Source organism: Rattus norvegicus, chromosome X (assembly GCF_036323735.1).
Source record: "Rattus norvegicus strain BN/NHsdMcwi chromosome X, GRCr8, whole genome shotgun sequence".
Taxonomy (NCBI): Eukaryota; Metazoa; Chordata; class Mammalia; order Rodentia; family Muridae; genus Rattus; species Rattus norvegicus.
This window is the reverse complement of record NC_086039.1, coordinates 62973345-62988829: the sequence shown is the minus strand read 5'-3', so window position 1 is coordinate 62988829 and position 15485 is coordinate 62973345. Positions and strand designations below refer to the sequence as shown.

Below are 15485 nucleotides of genomic sequence, written 5' to 3'. Positions count from 1 at the left end.
GCAGGCCTGAGAGGCCCCCTTAGCCCCTGAAGGCGCCCCGTTGGGGCCAGCGCGCCGCCTGGCGGGTGTTTACCTTCCCCCTGGTCGAGCGCCAATGCCGCCATCTTTCAGCCCAGGCGCGTCACTTCCGGCGCCACGGGACGGGAGCCGGTGTGGGAATCGGGTAGCGGGAGAGTTGTCCCACGCCAGATGCGCGCGTTGCCCCAGAGGTGGGCCCGCTACAGTAGCGGGGGCTAGGCGTCGGGGGTTGGACGCGGTGGGGAAGGGGCACAAGGGAACAGAGGTAGTGGGGCTCTGCAGGCGGGAGCGGAAGAGGTTTCTCCTCAGAGCACTGCCGTCGAGTCTATGTACTTACCGGGGCGGCAGGGTCACTCAGCCTTCCTGGGAGGTGGACCCCGTGGCGCTGCGGCGAACACACAGTGCGCAAGTGAAGGGCTAGGAAACCCGGAAAATTCCATTTTTGCACCTTCCACACCGTCGGATGAGGGGAGTTTTGCCAATGATACCTGTTATAAAAGTGACTAGATCAACGCCAAATGACATCATTTCTGTAAGGCAATTTGCGATGGATCATTGCGTCATGGTTCCACTTGGCTTATTACATAGCAATTACATATTTCACATGCAAACTTCTCAGAGATGGAAAAAGTAATCGTAAATGAAAAAAATTCACCGCGGTAGAAAAGTATGATCTAAATAAAAAAGCGGGTTTGTTTTGCATCAAAATATGCAAGAACGAATATACGGAAGGCACCAAGTTCTGTTGTTCCTCGGGGAGGGGTCTGTTTGTTTTACAAATCTGCTCTAGAATTGTAGGTCATGGCTTTTAAATACTACCCTTACTTGATTTAAGAATATGGAAATACACCGTAAAACTTTTGTAAATTTATTATATAGCTCTTTAAAGAAGCTGTAGATGACTAATGCACAGTTGAAGCCACTGGTTCTACGACCCGTTAAAAATTAGGGCACCCGGGTTGGGGATTTAGCTCAGTGGTAGAGCGCTTGCCTAGCAAGCGCAAGGCCCTAGGTTCGGTCCCCAGCTCCGAAAAAAAAAAAAAAAAAAAAGAAAGAAAAAAGAAAAGAAAAAAATACATAAAAATTAGGGCACCCATTAACCATTTCTGATCTTTTTTTTTTCTTTTTTTTTTCTTTTCTGTTTTTCCCGGAGCTAGGGACCGAACTCAGGGCCTTGCGCTCGCTAGGCAAGCGCTCTACCGCTAAGCTAAATCCCCAACCCACCATTTCTGATCTTAACAGATCTTTTTGTTTTCCCCTATCTCTAGCTCCACCACCGAAGCCCATCCCCCACCCCCGCAACATCATTTCTCTCTAAAAGAATATCCTGATAACTTTTCAAGAGATTGTGACTAAAAGCGATCAGTATCTTTTTCTAACAAACTTGATTAACATGCCACGTTTTCCAAGAGACCAAAGTAGCAAGCACATCGTGTACTGTTTTGCTGAACTACACTATTTCGTTGTAAAAATTATTATTTTTTGAAAATAGGAAATAATCTCCTTTCTGACTTAAACACTGAAGTTCACTATTCTATCTTTTCCAATAGCAATAGCCCCTTTAATGCCTTTATTTTGAAACCCTCGTGTGTTGGGTTGGTGGGATAGCTCAGCAGGTTAGGGTGTGTACAGCCAAGCCTGAGTACTGGAGTTCTAGCCTCAGGATTCAAGGAGTAGAAGGAGAGACCTGCCCTCACTCACACGTTGTTGTCTGACCTTGACATGCCTGCACACAAACACACAAAAACAAAAGGTAGTAACAAGATTTTAAATTCTAGTTTACCATCTTTGTATGTTACTGCATGACTATCCCAGAATATATTACCTTTAAACAACAAACTTAAAATTTAAACTATAAAATTAACTTTCAATTGCACACATTCAATCTCTGAACTTTATAAGTTTTATATGCCATAAATAGATAGCTAAAATAGTTTATTATTCACATTAACTAACAGACATGCATTTTAAGCTATATATTACCATGAGTGAATGAGGCTTCTTTCTGCTTCTGATTTGGAAAACTGTCATGTTTGTGTATCATGCATGTGTAATATGAGTAACAGTGAGTGCTGTCAGAAAGTACTGTGATCAGTATACACATTTTATGGCATCATGTGATCTCATCTGGCATTCTGTTAACTGTTGTTTTGCCCAAAGTCTTTTAAAAAATACTTCCGTGTTTCTGAAAGTGAGCTTTTTTTGTCAATATGGATGAGTGTTTGGCTGCTTGTGTAATGTGCACCTGCTGTGTGCCTGGTGTCCAATGAAGTTAGAAGAGGGTATCCTATCCCCTGGAACTGAAGTTACATGGAGCTCTCATGTGGGTACTAAGACTAAGCCCAAGCCTCTGCAAGAGCAGCATATATTCTTAACCACTGAGCATCTGTCCAGCTTCCTGTACTGTGTTTTCCCATCCATCTATATATGCTTACTACATAGAACAACCCCCTTCAAAGCTATCCTTAGTAAATGATGCTGACCCAGAATAGGTGCTTGCCACAGAAAGTCCCAGAGCCCATATAAAAGTGGAAGATGAGAATCTACTCTCCAACGTTGCTCTCTGACTTCTACATGCATGCTGAGGCATACCCACCATATATATATACACACAGTCATTTTTAGAAAAATCAATGTTGAAGATGCCACTTTTACTTCTCTCTCCATAGGGATGAAACCTAAGCCCTCACTGGTTTTTCAAGTACTGTATTATATATAGGATGGTCTAAGATTTAATACCCAGGAAAATAAAACCCCTTTATCTAAATAAACTGGCCCCCGCTGCAGTAATTCCTATTTTCACTCACAGCAGGCATTGCTCAACAACAGTGAGATGTTCTGAGAAATGAATAAGCAGGGGCAATTTTACTGTTAGGCAAACCTCGATGGACACCTAATGTGATTGCGCACACTTTTAATCCCAGTAAGGCAGAGACAGAGGCAAGTAGATCTATGTGAGTGTGAGGACAGTCTCTTCTACATAGTTGAGTTCCAGGGTAGCCAGGGGCTACCTAGTGACACCTTATCTGGAAAAAAAAACTATATATAGTTCTTCTCAGGTACCATGGTTTGCTCTGACTGGCAGTGTGGTAGGTTTGTTTATACCAGAATCATCCACAAAGGAAGTAATGTGTTACTCACAAGTGTTAAGATAGCTGTGACATCAGTAAGTAGTAGGGATTTTTCAGCTCCATTATACTCTTTTGAGAACATCACCTAAGTGCAGTCTGTAATTGATTGAAACTACTATCTGTCTGTCTGTCCATCTATCTATCTATCTATCTATCTATCTATCTATCTATCTATTTTACATTATTTAGTTGGAGAGATAGCCATAGAAATCAGACAATTTGCAAGAGTTAGGCTCCTCTTTTCACCATGTGGGTACAGGGAATTGAACTTAGGTTGTCACACTTGGTAGTAAGTGCCTTTAACTGCTGAGACTTGTCACTGGATCTAACTTTTTTAGACAGCCTTTCAATTATCCAAGGATGGCCTTGAACACATATTCAGCCAAGAATGTCCTTGATCTTCCTTTGCCTACCTCCTCAGTGCTGGAATTACAGTGGCGTGTAGTACAGGGCTTCTCGCCCTTCCTAGTGCTGCAGCCCTTTAGTACAGTTCCTCAAGTTGTGGTGACCCCCAAGCATAACATTATTTTCTTTGCTACTTAACTGTAATTTTGCCACTGTAATGAATCATAATGTGAATATCTGATATGCTACCCTCACGACCCTCAGGTTGAGAACCACTGGTGTAGTGCTTGCCTAACATTCTTCAGATGTCACGGATTGAACCCAGAACTTCATACACACAAGACAAGTGTTCCATCAACTGAGTTACATCTTTAGCCCTGAAACAACATCCTTAGACAATCCATGACTGTACTTTTCTCATCGTTCTGGAAAGTAACGAGTTCCTTCATCCTGGAAGAGAGCCCAAAAAGCAACTCAAAGCTGTCTCTCTGCTTCCCAAGTATTAGGATCACAGGTGTGAGTGCCCAGCTTGTTTTGCCATCTCTTAGCTCTCTTGCCAAGTGTTTAAGAATACAATACACATTTGTCAGTTTGTTGATGTGATGTCTGGCTGCTTGACAGTACTAAGCCATGCTAGAAACTTGGTCTGGAATTAGAAGGCAGTCTCTACCTAGGTCCTTTATTTTGTTGTGTTTTATATTTCAAGAAGTTGAAAGCCCACAGTGATAGTGTGTACTTGCATTATAAGAACTTACAAGGCTGGGACAAGAGGATGCAGAATTTGAGCTGGTGAGACCCTGTGTCCAAAATCAAAAGAATAACTTGAGCTCTTATGATTCATGACTCATGCGAAATTGGTATGCATATAAACACTGGAAGATTCCTGATTAGTGTTTACGCATCTTGGCTGTGGCCTCTTAACTTTTTTCCTCTGGCCTTCTGGTCTGCCATCATTTCTCTGAATTCCTTCAACTCTCTGCCCACCTCTTAATTCATGAACCTGACCCACTTTTCTAGGAAAAGTAAAAACTGTAAGGGAATCACACTGAAATTTAAATCCCTTCAAATAGCCCAAAGCTTCTGGAGATGTCTACACAAGGATTTCCCTCACTGCTCACCCCTTATGTCAAATCTGTATTCTTTGTGAAAATCTTTGCATTGTTTCCCTGTATTCTCTCATATCGTGAAGCCCAAATCCCTCCCCAGGATCTAAATGAGATAACGCCAAGTCCTTAAACACAAGAAAGGATCCTTGATCCTGAGCACAAAGACAATAGGACATCTGAAAAGTAGTACTTTGTGTTTGCTCGAAACCGCTATTCATCCCCTGCACAAGCTAGAAACCCTCATTTGCTTTTCTTCCCCACTCCCCAATCCAGCCTGCAAAAAGAAAACTCATCTCTCCCTGTCTCTGCATTTCCAGCTACCTGCCCACGCGTGCCCACCCAGGGGCTCAGATTCTTTACTTTATATGGGCATGATCCCAGCCCCTAGCTCAAAGTAATCACCCCCAAAACTCATAAAACCCCCTTGCTTTAGTCTGGGCCCATGACATCCCTGACATCGACCTGCGAGATCAGTGAACTCATCCAGAGAGCTGCCTCTCAAAAAGCTGACTTTAAGACTTCTGATTCGGCTTCAATTGGGTCATTTCGTAATCAGAGAAACCTATCACTTAGAGTATGAACATTTCTGTTTTTCAAGAATATAGGTTTTCCACCAACAAAACAAATTAGTAACTCATAGTTGCAAAGCCAGCATGACTCACGATCAAAGTAACCCACTCCCCAAAGAGGGGCATCTGTTGTGTATTGTATTAGTTCTGAAACACTGGGAAAAACTCAAGGAAAATAAACCAGTAACTTGACTTAACTTTACATGACCAGAATGACTTGGCAGCATCTGTGCACCCCAAGAAACAGGGTGCCTAAACTATGTACTTTCCATTATTTCAAAGGTATAGGGAGCTATCCAAGGAAAATGAAGTAACAAATTTACATCACAAAGAAAGAGAATTCAACATGACATATTCTAAACTCAAACAAAGGCTTCACTTTTAAATTCTACCCTTAAAATACCACCTAGCTTAGGAGAGGGAGGAGTGGGCATGAGGAAGAGGCTGGGAGATTAACTCAGGACCTTGCTAGGTAAAGGCTCTAGCACTGAGTCACATAAACCACTTCCTCATTTCCACCCTTTAAACTCTACGAAGCTAATTATCTAGCACGTTTTAGAATAACTACACAGCCCCTGTAGACAGCCACCAGGATTCAAAAACATTACCTCAGAGTCACAGTTTTAGGTGACATTGGAGTGTTCTCATGGAAGCCAGGCTTCGAAGGATTGAGTAAGGTTTCTCAAAGGGGCTGATCTGTAAGTCCAGTCCAGAAGGACAGAGAGGGAGGAGCGAGAGTAAACAAGGCACCCACAAGGCTTCGTGGGGACCAGAAGTAGCAGAAGCTCTTCAGCAACTACTAATAACTGACTAGGGTGAAATGTAGGCCAAAAGAAGGGGCGAGGGGAAAGGAGCAGAAGGCCACAACCCTCCCCTCAACATTTATTCAGCTTGATTGTTTGACAATTTCATATATGTAAAGAGACATTCCAATTTTTTTAAAGATTTATTTATTTTATGTATGTAAGTACACTGTAGCTGTCTTCAGACACACCAGAAGAGGCATCAGATCTCATTATAGATGGTTGTGAGCCACCATGTGGTTGCTGGGATTTGAACTCAGGACCTTTGGAAGAGCAGTCAGTGCTCTTAACCACTGAGCCATCTCTCTAGCCCGACATTCCAATTTTTTAATCTCCCCTGTGTTACAACTCTGAGGCAGAAAGAACTATGCCACAGAATGAACCCCATACCAAAAAAAAAAAAAAATTAAGACACAGAAGGAATCGTACCTGCTTCTGCTCTCAAGAGACACAGAAGACAGTCATTATATAGGGGCTCTGCTATTGGGTTTTTTTTTTCTGTATGACAGGGCCTGGCCACTCTCCTGCCTGGAGGGTCTGTGAATTTAGGGAAGGGGGTTTCAACCCTTAGCAAAATCTAGGGGACAGGGTCTGGGCATTGAAGCTCCTCAGGGGTCGTGTCTGGCCACCAAAGTAGTCTAGGTGCGGAGCCCAGCAGCTGGAGGTCTCCAGGGGTGGGGCCTAGTCAGAGAGAATAGGCAATGTCCCCAACCTCCTCCCCACAAGTCTTCACTTTAATTCGTTGTTTTGCTGTTGTTAACGTTTTATTTTGACATTTTTTTATGAGATCCATTTTTGTCAGGACCATCTGTAGATACTTCCGTGGGTTTGAAACTATTCACTGGAGCCTGATGGGCTCATCAATGGTTACACAACTGAAGACAATGACTGTCCCTCTCCCAGAGTCCAATAGCCAATAGTTTAGCAGGAAGAGATAGGGATTTGTGAGTCCCTACGCAATCCATAATTGACTGTTGATAGGTCTAATCTTATCTAGGCCTATTGTGCACAGCTGCAGTGAGGTCCAGACTGAACTGGCTGTTTCATACCTAAAAGATAGTATTACTCTCGTGGCCCTTCCCTTATTTTCCGGGTATTATATTCTTCCTAGCCCCTGAGCCTTAAAGAGGATAGTATAAAGGTCTAGATGAGAGCCAAGCACTCAGCTATTGCTTATTCTCAGCACCTTGAGCAAACACTTGTCTCTGCATTCACCAACCACCATTCATTGTTGTTTCGATGAAACACCATGTCCAAAAGTAGGTTGGGGAGGAAAGAGTTTATTTAGCGCACACTTCCACATCACTGTTCCTCATCAAAGGAAGTCAGGACAGGAATTCAAACAGGGCAGGAACCTGGAGGCAGGAGCTAATGCAGAGGCTATGGAGGCCTGCTGCTTATTGGCTTGCTCCTTATTGCTTATTCAGTCTGCTTTCTTACAGCATCCAGGACTAGCAGCTCAAGGATAGCACCACACACAATGGGCTGGGCCTTACTACATCAATCAGTAATTAAGAAAATGGTTTCTAAGCTTGCCTATGGCCCCATTTTTGGAGACATAGCTAGCACAACTGGAAAGGAAGGCTTCTCTCATTATGGCTGGGAGATTTTTTTAAATTACATTTTAACTTATTTACATTGTGGGTAGGAAGTACGTGAGCTGTGGTGACTGTGTGGAGATTAAGAGAGAATGCAGGGGTTGGGGATTTAGCTCAGTGGTAGAGCGCTTGCTTAGCAAGCGCAAGGCCCTAGGATTGGTCCCCAGCTCCGAAAAAAAGAAAAAAAAGAGAGAGAGAGAGAATATATACCTGTAATCCCAGCACTCAGGAGAGAGAGTCCTGTGGATCTCTGTGAGGTCAAGGCCACCCTGGTCTACATAGTGAGTTCCAGGACAGCCAGAGCTACATAGTAAGACCCTGTCTTGAAAAGTAAATAAATAAAAAGAAGACCACTTGCAAGAACTGATTTTACCCTTTTACCGTGTAGATCTGAAGAATGAAACTCAAATTGTAAAGGTCTGATGGCAAGCACCTTCACCTACTGAGCCATCTTGATGGCTCTATGTTATCTCTTGACCCATGCTCTTTCTACTGAAACATGTGGTTACACTGACTACATATTAAATTATCTTCATACTTTTGAGTTTCTTAAATTAGGGAGGGGTGCACAAAGTTTCACTCTATGTATAGCAGGCTGGCCTCAAACTCACAAAATCTTCCTCTCTTTGCCTTCCAAGTTGTGGGATTAAAGACCCATACCATGGGGGATGGAGAGATGACTCAGTGGTTTACAACACTTGTTCTTTCAGAGGACCAGGTTCTGATCCCAGCATCCACATGATGATGGCTCACAGCTATATGAAACTCCAGTTCTAGGGATCCATAGTATTTTCTGTACTCCATGGACACCAAGCACCCATGTGTTACATACATACATGCACACTATATATATATATATATATATATATATATATATATATGTTTATTTTTAAAGGACTGTGTGACCATGCACATCCATAAATTTTAACTTGTAATTTACACTGATTTACTTGCTTATTCCATAAGTAATTATGATGGCCTACTACAAGCCTACTGCTCATATACATTGAGGATCTTTCAGTATATAAAACATGAAAGTCCTTGCCTTAAAGTTTACATAACACATGCTACAAGCAAGTATCTTCTGTGAGCAGTTAAAATATGCTAGGACTTATGGGAGGGATCAGAGTACTGCAGTTTTGTTTTGTTTTTGTTTTTGTTTTTGTTTTTTATTTTAGAGTACTGCAGTTTTAACTAAGATGATCAAGATAGGAAGACAGCCTTGAGTTGTTGGAGATGAGGGACCATATTATATAAAAACTCTGTAAGTCATTGTAAGATCGTTGACCTTTGAGATACTGGAAACCATTGGAATATTTTGAGAAGAGAGGTATAGAAGTGGACCAGCATAAAAATGAGAGGAGTGGTTAGGAAAACCAAGGACATTTCCTGGAAGGGAGCATAAAGGGAAGAAAAAAGTCAAGGTTGACACTGAGGAGGGCCCATGCAAATGGAAGAATGTTGTTATCATATTCCAAGATCTGGAAGAGTTCAAGAAGAACAGTTAGATGGGAATGAAGGAGAAAGGTCAAGCCCTGGGCCAATGGACCTGCCAAAGGTACAGAGTTGTCCAGGACAAAGAACTGGCTTAAAAAATGAGGCTGAGGCCAAGGACGTGGCTCAACAAGTAAAGGTGCCTGTCAGACAAAGCTGACAACTTGAATTCAATCTCCAGAATCCATATAAAGGTAGAAGGGAATTCCATAAACTTATCTTCTGACCTCCATATGTCCACGTGCACATCCATGCACACATATTAAACACACACAAGAATAAATAAAGTTGAAAAGATGACACAGCATGGTGTGCTACAAGCTGGGTAAAAAAAGTAAAAACAAGTTTGGTAGTTCAGAGCCTGAGTGGACGCTGAGTGGATGCTGGGGCTGGAGGCTCGCCTTGAGTTCAAGATCAGATTGGGATGCAGTATGAGAATGTGTGTGTGTGTGTGTGTGTGTGTGTGTGTGTGAGAGAGAGAGAGAGAGAGAGAGAGAGAGAGAGAGAGAGAGACAGAGACAGAGACAGAGACAGAGACGGAAGAGAACTGAGTAGGGTGGGGTCATACTTGTAATGCCAGCACTTGGGAGGTGAAAGCAGAAAGATCATCATCACGTAGATAGTGTGAATTTAAAACTTGTCTGAACTACCGGAGATCCAGTCTCAAAGTAGGGGAGGGGACAGGGATACTAGGGTGGGAGAGATGGCTCATTGATAAAGAGCACTTACTGATCTTCCCATGGACTAGTTCAATTCCCAGCACCCATGTGACTGGGAACTGCTGGTAACTCCAGCTCCAGGGCATCTGGTGTCCTCTTCACAGGCATACACACAAGAGTCTTACAGTCACCAAAACATACACATGTTAATAAAATAATAAAACTCAATCTTTTGAAAAAGACAATATAAGTATCTTTTAACATCAACTATCAAAAGATGTGCCAGGGGTTGATGGTGGTGCATGCTTTTAACCCCAGCACTCTGGAAGCAGAGGCTATGAGTTCAAGGCCAGCCTGGTCTACAGAATGAGTTCCAGGACAGCCAAGGCTACACAGAGAAACCCTACCTCGAAGAAACAACCAAGCAATCAACCAACCAACCAAACCAGCAAACAAAAAAGATGCAATGACTATGTTAACTGAATATTCTTACTTTGAAACACTAACACAGACAATACCTTTTACTAATGGAAATATCTAAAAGTAATGAGCACAAAAATTTTTTTTAAAAATAATGATCACTAGAGAGTTAGAAGCAAAAGGATCAGGAATTCAAGGTCATCCTCAGCTAAGGAGCCAGTTCAAGCCAGTGTGAGCTACATGTAACTCTGTCTCAAAAGACAGAAAGATGGCTCGGCAGATGAAAGTGCTTACCACTAAGCCTGATAAGGAGAATTCATTCCCAGGGGCCCACTTGGTAGAAAGAGAAAAACTCCAACAAGTCGTACACACACACACACACACACACACACACACACACACTCTGAATAAATAAAATAAAAATAAAAAAAATTTAAAGTCAAACCAAAAGGATTGAATTTCTAAAAGAAATTCTTTATTTTTTGTGTCTCCTTATGAGTCAATGAGAATTACAATGCACTTCAGAAGCCTCAAAATTCTAGAGGCGTTTAGGAGATTAAGAGGGCTAAGTACAAATGGGGGCAGAGAACAGACCCTTGGAGAGTCCTCTAGAGAAAACAGGGAACATCAAAGAGCCACAGAGAGAGTAACTAGTTGAGATAAGAGTAAGGGGAGAAAAGTACACAATGTGCATGAGGTTGGAAAAATGCTGTAATTGGAAACCGTCCAATATCAGTTTAAAAAATAAATGTTTCCATTTGAACTGAATATATCTACTATGAGAGACAGCATGTACAATACGCCCCTTGTAAATGAAAATGTTGAAAAGAACTACCACTTTTATGGTGTTTCTGAACTAATGAAAAATAATCCTATACCTTAGAAGTCTGACACAAGGGCTGGAGAGATGGCTCAGGGGTTAAGAGCACTGACTGCTCTTCCAGAGGTCCTGAGTTCAATTCCCAGCAACCACATGGTGGCTCACAACCATCTGTAATGAGATCTGATGCCCTCCTCTGGTGTGTCTGAAAACAGCTACAGTGTACTTATAAATAAATGTAAAAAAAAAAAAAAAAGAAGTCTGACACAAGCCATGTATTCATGAATACTGCATTTCAGATGTGGAAGAAACACACACACACACACACACACACACAGGCATGCACATTCACACACATGCACACACACAGAGTCACAGAGTTGAGCTGAGAAGTAGCAATGAAGAGTTGCTATGTAATGGTGCACAGTAAAGTAGAAACGGCTCCAGTAATTTCTTTGAAATGTAAGAGTTTAGGGACTGCAGTTAAAAATACAATTAAGATTGAATGCAGGTTCTTGGGTCCTTGATTAGTTCTAAAAGTAAATTCATTTTCTTCTCTTTTTTTTAAGATTTTTTTTTTTGGAACAGGGTCTCATTATGTAGTTCTGGCCACCCTGGATTCACTATGTTAACAAGTTAGCCTTGAATTTAGAGACCTGCTTCTGCCTTTTAAGTTAAAGGTTTATTTTTATTGGGGCTGGAAAGATGACTTAGTGGTTAAGAACTCTTATTGCCCCCTTTCTCTGGGGAATCACCACGGCGGCTGGTACCCTGTACACATACCCTGAAAACTGGAGGGCCTTCAAGGCCCTCATCGCTGCTCAGTACAGCGGGGCTGAGGTCTGCGTGCTCCCCGCACCACCCCACTTCCACTTCGGCCAAACCAACCGCACCCCCGAATTTCTCAGAAAATTTCCTGCCAGCAAGGTTCCAGCCTTTGAGGGCGATAACGGATTCTGTGTATTTGAGAGCAATGCCATCGCCTATTACGTAAGCAACGAGGAGCTGCGGGGAAGTACGCCAGAGGCAGCAGCACAGATTGTGCAGTGAGTGAGCTTTGCTGACAGTGACGTCGTCCCTCCAGCCAGCACCTGGGTGCTCCCCACCTTAGGCATTATGCACCACAACAAGCAGGCCACTGAAAATGCCAAAGAGGAGGTAAAGCGAATCTTGGGGCTGCTGGACACTCATCTGAAGACACGGACTTTTCTGGTCGGTGACAGAGTGACACTGGCTGACGTCACGGTTGTCTGTACCCTATTGTGGCTCTATAAACAGGTCTTAGAGCCTTCTTTTCGCCAGGCCTTCCCCAATACCAATCGATGGTTCCTTACCTGCATTAACCAGCCCCAGTTCAGGGCCATCTTGGGGGAGGTGAAGCTGTGTGAAAAGATGGCTCAGTTTGATGCTAAGAAGTTCGCAGTGAGCCAGCCAGAAAAGGATACCCCGAGGAAAGAAAGGGGCTCACAAGAAGAGAAGCAGAAGCCCCAGACTGAGTGGAAAGAGGAAAAAAAGGCAGCTGCCCAAGCTCCTTAGGAAGAGATGGATGGGTGTGAGCAGGCAGCGGCTGCCAAGCCTAAGGCCAAGGACACTTTCGCTCACCTACCCAAGAGTACCGTTGTGTTGGATGAGTTTAAGCGAAAGTACTCCAATGAGGACACCCTTTCTGTGGCGCTGCCATATTTTTGGGAGCACTTTGATAAGGATGGCTGGTCCCTGTGGTATGCTGAGTACTGCTTCCCTGAAGAGCTCACCCAGACCTTCATGAGTTGTAACCTCATCACTGGAATGTTTCAGCGATTGGACAAACTGAGAAAGAATGCCTTTGCTAGTGTTATCCTGTTTGGAACCACCAACAGCAGCTCCATTTCTGGGGTTTGGGTCTTTCGAGGCCAAGATCTTGCCTTTCCGCTGAGTCCAGATTGGCAGGTGGACTATGAGTCATATACATGGCGGAAACTGGATCCTGGTAGCGAGGAGACCCAGACCCTCGTTCGAGAGTACTTTTCCTAGGAGGGGGCCTTCCAGCACGTAGGCAAAGCTGTCAATCAAGGCAAGATCTTCAAGTGAACATGTCTTGCCAGTCGCCTAGCTGCCTGCACCTACCCTTCAAGGGAGATGGGGGTCATTAAAGGAAACTGAACATTGGAAAAAAAATTTTTTGCTTCTTTTTTTTTTTTTTTTTCAGAGCTGGGGACCGAACCCAGGGCCTTGCGCTTCCTAGGCAAGCGCTCTACCACTGAGCTAAATCCCCAACCCCAAGGAAAAAAATTTTTTAAAGATTTATTTATTTATTTATTTCATGTACGTGAGTACACTGAAGCTGTTTTCAGACACACCAGAAGAGGGCATCAGATCCGATTACAGATGGTTGTGAGCCACCATGTGGTTGCTGAGAATTGAACTCAGGACCTCTGGAAGAGCAGTCGCTGCTCTTAACCACTGAGCCATCGCTCCAGCCCCCCAAAAAGGACTCTTATTGCTCTTGCAGAAGATTTGAATCTAGTTCCAAACATCCACACTGGGCAACTTACAACCTCCTGTAACTAAAGTTCTTGGCAATCTTTCTCACTCTTCTGGCCTCTGAGGACATTGCATGTATATGGTGCAGAGGAAACTCACTGTGTAGAGTAAAACTCAGAGAGATTTGCTTCCCAAGAACTGAGATTGAAGGTATGTACCACCATTCCTGGTTCCAATAAAATAATTATTCAATTATTCTCTCTCTCTCTCTCTCTCTCTCTCTCTCTCTCTCTCTCTCTCTCTCTCTGTCTCTCTCTCTGTCTCTGTGTGTGTGTGTGTGTGTGTGTGTCTATGCTTGTGCGTGCACGTGTGTGTGTGTCTATGCTTGTGCGTGCACGTATGTGTGAGTGATGCCTGTGTCCACAAAGGCCAGAAGAGGGCACTAAAGTGAATTCTGAGTTCTGGTCCTCTGAAAGAGCAGCAAGTGCTCTTTTTTTCCGATATTTTTAAAAATTCACTTTACATCCTAATCAAAACCTCTCCCTTCTCTTCTCTCAATCCCACCCTTACAAATCCTCCCTCTATTACCATCTTTTCTTCTCCTCAAAGAAGGGGAAGCCCACTAAGGTACCATCCCACCCTGGGACATCTAGTCCTAGAAGAACTAAGCACCCCCTCACCCTCTGAGGCCCAACTAGGCAGTCCAGGTAGGAAAAGGGGATCCAGTCACAGGCAACAGAGTCATAGACAGCTCCCTTCCCAACCAGAAGGAGACCCATGAACATCAATCTGCACATCTGCTACAAATGTGTAGGGGCCTAGGTCCAGCACCTGGATTCTCTTTGGTTGGTGGTTTAGTCTCTGTGAGCCCCTAGAGGCCCAGGTAGGTTGACTCTGTAGGTCTTCTTGTAGTGTCCTTGACTTCTCTGGCTTGCTCACTTCTATCCCCACCCTGCCACAAGACTCCCTGAGCTCTGCCTAATGCTTGGCTGTGGGTCTCTGCATCTGTTCCCATCAGCTGCTGGATGAAGCCTCTCAGGAGACAGTTATGCTAGGTTCCTGTCTGTAAGCATAGCAGAGCGTCATTAACAGTGTCAGGGGTGACTCTCTCCCACGGGATGGGTCTCAAGTTGGGCCAGTCACTGGTTGGCCCTTCCCTCAGTCTCTGCTCCATCATTATGCCTGTTCATCTTGTAGGCAGGACACATTTTGAGTTGAAAGTTTTGTCAGTGGGTTGATGTCCCCTTCCCTCCACTGGAAGTCCCACCTGGCTATGGGAGGTGGACACTTCTGTCTTCATATCCCCTGCTGGTAGGAATCTCAGCTAGGGTCACCCCCATAGGCTCCGTGGAGCATCGTCCATCCCAGGTCTCCAGCTAGTGTCAGATATGCTCCCCACTGATTTCCATTCTCACCCCCTGCCCTCTCCCACCCCTCCCCCATCTGATCCCCATCCCTCTTCACATCCTCATCCGTGTTGTAGTAATTATTTAATCTGTCAGGGGCTTCTACCCTGCCTTTGATTATTTATTTCCCAGATAAAGGACACAGAACTTTTCTATGTATAGTAAGCCTTAACAGTAGTGGAGCTGGGCAGATATCTACCGTCTCTGCTATTCTGTCTACTTCCCTGCCAACAGCCCTAACATATGACTTGCCGTGTCCCACCTGGCCTGCCCTGATTACAGTCGGCAGTCCTCATGGCCATGCTTTCATGATTCACCTACCCCATGGCGTCTTCTCTCTTTTCCCTCATGTGCCTCAGACTCCAAGCCCAGGAACTGAAGCCCTGCCTACCTCTCTTCTGCCAAGCTATAGGCTGTGGGCATCTTTATTCAACAAATAGTTTTAAATTAAGGAGCCAGGTCACATAGCATCGCTTCATTATGTGAGGATTCCCTAGTCCCTGAGGCAACTAGACCAGACCAAACCTCAACACCTTCTCCCCCATCCAGTTTCCTCTCTCCATCCACCTCTGACGTCTATTTCCTCCTTCAGAATGAGAGTCACACATGCTCCCTTGGGCCCTCCTTATTACCCAGTTTCTTTGAGTCTGTGG

General features: G+C 43.9%; 1 protein-coding gene and 1 pseudogene across 4 annotated transcripts in view; one reads left to right on the top strand and one right to left on the bottom strand.

Annotated features, from left to right (window-relative positions):
• Positions 1-1068, bottom strand: part of Klhl15 (kelch-like family member 15) — a 56219-nt gene extending 55151 nt beyond the window's left edge. For 3 of the 4 annotated variants that reach the window (XM_017602042.3, XM_063280000.1, XM_063279995.1), the window contains exon 1: positions 74-1068. The gene's annotated coding sequence lies outside the window, so the exon portion shown is untranslated. The remainder of the gene's footprint in view (positions 1-73) is intronic. The other variant, XM_063279999.1, reaches the window with a different exon arrangement.
• Positions 1069-9113: 8045 nt separating this feature from the next.
• Positions 9114-13120, top strand: Eef1g-ps14 (eukaryotic translation elongation factor 1 gamma, pseudogene 14; annotated as a pseudogene).
• The last annotated feature ends 2365 nt before the right edge of the window (positions 13121-15485 follow it).